This window comes from Aplysia californica, unplaced genomic scaffold (assembly GCF_000002075.1).
Source record: "Aplysia californica isolate F4 #8 unplaced genomic scaffold, AplCal3.0 scaffold00100, whole genome shotgun sequence".
Classification (NCBI taxonomy): Eukaryota; Metazoa; Mollusca; class Gastropoda; order Aplysiida; family Aplysiidae; genus Aplysia; species Aplysia californica.
In genome coordinates this window covers 470,074-473,985 of record NW_004797370.1, presented here as the reverse complement: position 1 = coordinate 473,985, position 3,912 = coordinate 470,074, and the positions used below count along the sequence as shown (strand labels likewise).

Genomic DNA, 3,912 nt, shown 5'->3' with positions numbered 1-3,912 from the left:
AACAACCCAATGTGTCACGACATAGTGGAATCAGGCTGGCTCGTCAATTTTTGGTTATTTCCTTACCTTGAGAGTCCGAAAAAACTGAAAATGTACATTTTTTGTGCCTTTAATCAACATATTATATTTCAGTAAAATCCACACAGAAATGGGTTCTTAAATGGACTAACTGTTGAGCTAAAAAGCAAAATTTCGATATAGAACTAGATGGCAAGTCCAGCGGAAAAATGCCAGTTTCTTTACTGTCATCATTTTGATAAGCGCCTGATTTCACCACCCTGCCTCACTATAGAGTATTATAAACTGGTAAAAAAGCTACACACTGAGCCTCAGAGCTCAGATGTACCCACCGGCGCAATGCTTGGAGTGACTGACTGACCGTTCTGTAGATATCCCTGTGAGACGTGACCGTAGTGAACAACAAGCCCTTGTCTATTCTGTACTTCTGTCACAGAGAACTGGCCTGTCTGCAATGAGGAGGGAAAGATCAGAATAAAACCTTTTTAATATAACAGGGACAAAAAAAACAACATGAAATCCCAGATAGCTTGAACAATTTTCCATTTCCCTACCGATATCTCTTAAATTTTTAGCTATGGTTTATCCAAATCATGAATCTGTTGAAAACATTTCGCAACTTCAATGCTTTCTTGTCCTACCTCCATTATTAATGATAGTGAAAACAGTATAGGGGTATAGGGGGCTCTGTGTGAGGTAGTACCTTTGATGTTTGGAATGCTGCACCCTACCTGGTAGGGCGGACGGGCATCACTGGTCCTTGCACATCCTCTAAATCTCTCACATGTGGCTCCACAGCGCCATATCCCGGTACACCGCTTCAGCTGGCAGACTAAACCATGTGAGGGGGTGGTGTTTACACTACACCACTGGGCGGATGAGCAGCATCAAACGGCCATGAGCGGAAGGGTCCCATGACGGACCCAACGGTCAGAGCGGAAGGGTTCCAAGCTGAGCTCAACGGTCAAGTGTATGCAATCGGGGGCGACCCACATCATGTTCGTGGACATCGGCCTACGGTTAAGAGCTTGGAGAGGGATGGGCACCGCCAAGCTTCTCTGCCCAAGAATCACCACATGAAATGACAACCCCAAGAAAGGTAACCTGCAACTATGTCAGAATTACCACACCATCAGTCTAATAAGCCACCCCAGTAAGGTTATGTTGAAGATAATGCTGAACAGATTGAAACCACAGGCAGAGAAGATCATTGCCGAAGAGCAGGCAGGCTTTAGAGTAGGGCGCAGCACAACAGAACAGATCTTCAACCTCAGAATACTGTGCGAGAGGTACCTCCAACACTAACAAAACCTATACCATATCTATGTGGACTTAAAAAAGGCCTTCGACAGGGTCTGGCATGCAGCCTTATGGGCAACCATGAGGAAATATAACATCAGCGCCAACCTGACCAACGTCATACAACAACTAAACGACAAGGCCTCCAGCGCAGTCTACCTTAACGGCAGCATGGGGGATTGGTTTAGGACAACGGTCGGGGTGAGGCAAGGCTGTTTGCTCTCTCCCACTCTCTTCAACATCTTCCTAGAACGAATCATGACTGACACTCTGGAAGACCACAATGGAACAATCAGTATTGGAGGCAGGACAATTACTAACTTGCGTTTTGCCAATGACATCGATGGATTAGCAGGAGAAGAACAGGAGCTCGCCACACTAGTGGAGCGGCTGGACACAACCTCAGCAGCCTACGGCATGGAGATCAGTGCCGAGAAAACCAAGCTAATGACAACGCAGACATCAAAGTCAGGGGCGAGATACTTGAGACCGTCAACAGCTTCAAATACCTCGGATCTATCGTCTCAGATGAAGGCTCAAGGCCATAAATTCTCTCCAGAATCGCGCAAACAACAGCTGCGCTGTCAAAACTGAAGCCTATTTGGAGGAACAGAAACATCACGCACAGCTCAAAAATTAGATTAATGCGCTCACTGGTCATCTCAATATTTTTATACGCCTGCGAGTCGTGGACAACTAACAGCAGAATTAGAGAAAAAGATTCAGACCACAGAGATGAGATGTTACCGCAAACTCCTTGACATCTCGTACAAAGACCACGTTTCAAATGCTGAAGTACGAAAGAGAATCACCAACACAGTGGGACAATATGAAGATCTACTGACCACAGTGAAGAGACGAAAACTAAAATGGTATGGGCATGTCACAAGATCCACAGGACGTGCCAGAACAATCCTGCAAGGAACCGTACAAGGAAAGAGAAAGAGGAAGGCAGAGAAGGAGATGGGAGGACAATATTACAGAGTGGACAGGAAAGACGATGGGTGACAATCTGCGGAGAGCAGAGGACAAAAATCGATGGCCAGAGCTGGTATTCCAATGCAGTGGTGCCCCAACGGTTGCCCCAACCACGGGATAGAAGAAGAAGAAGGAAAAAAAAAAAACAGTTCCTAAGAAAGAATGAATGAAAGGAAGAATTCACATTTTCAGTATTTTAAAAAATGGAGATAGGACAAGAAAGCACTGAGGTCGCGATTTGTCCATCCCTAACATGTTTGAGTTACCCATGTTTGACTGAACATGCACATGTGTGAAAGCTTGAGTGTCTGTGCATACACATCCATACACACTACTGCTCACACCTCGAACTCCAAAAATCCAAACTTTATTGTCCGATGTCCCCCCTCCCCCCCTTCCCCCCCAACACACACACACACATACACACACACACACACACACACACACACACACACACACACACACATGCACACTACCCCCTAATCACCTCAGACTCCAAGAATCCACTGTCAGAAGCCTGCCCACCAGCCTCTGCATAGAAACAAGTCCTGTCCAGGATTATCTCCCCACTACAATCCCTCTCCATGACTTCTGTTGTCTGCCCTTGACTGCTGAGACCCACGATACGGCACGGACTGGAAGCTTGCATCATTTCTGTAAAATCTAAAGATGACACAAACTCACAATGAAAGCTTCCAATCTAAATATGATAAAACAGAAGGCCAACAACTATAAAACCATATATACTGACGAGCAAAAGAAAGTGGGCACCCTCCGTTCTGTGCATTATTTCCGTTCTTTACCTTAGTAATGCCGTATTGCCAATGAATTTTGAAAGGTTTGCCATTTTTTCAATAAATGCTGACAAAAAAACTAAGAAAACGACCTAAAGCACACCTTTTATTAGAAATTAATAACACCTATTCAAATGTCCAAAATCCCAGAATTAGTAGCGGGTGTAACTCCCACCACCATTGATGACTAAAGTGAATCACTGCTTCATGGATTGCACAAGTCGTCGGATAAATTGCTGGGGAATATTATTCCAAGCATTAATTAATGATTGCTGCAGTTGTGGGATTGTCGTTGGGGGTGGCCGAAGGGTGCGAATTTCCTTGTCCATTGTGTCGCAGAGGTGCTCAATCACGTTTAAATTTGGGGATAATACTGGCAACGGTGTTACAACGCGTACGTAATTTTTGTTGTAAGAATCTCTGGGTAACAAAGGCACAATGTGTCGCTGCATTGTCCTGCTGAAACACGACATTGTTCCTGTGGCGAGCCAGAAACTGCAGAAGGTGTGGATAGAGAACGTCATTGATGTATCTCTGGGCAGTCAGATTACCGTTGATAATGACTAGATCGAATTTATCGGTACTGGTTATGGATTCCCATACCATAATACTACATTTGTCATCAGCAGCACTGACACACTGAGATAAATAACGTTCATGACGTCTCCGGTAGACTTTCTGTCTTCCATCGTGGCGATCCAAAAGAAATCTGGACTTGTCAGAAAACATCACTCTGTTCCACTGGCCATTTAGCCATCGCCAGTGCAAACGTGTCAAGTTGAGTCTGGCATGACGGTGTCTTTGGAGGAGACGAGTGCATCGA

General features: G+C 45.0%; 1 protein-coding gene across 1 annotated transcript in view; it reads left to right on the top strand.

The window, feature by feature from the left end:
• The window catches only part of LOC101847250 (probable serine/threonine-protein kinase DDB_G0276461), a gene marked incomplete at its 3' end in the record, with an annotated part of 42,722 nt that overhangs the window by 6,546 nt on the left and 32,264 nt on the right, over positions 1-3,912 (top strand).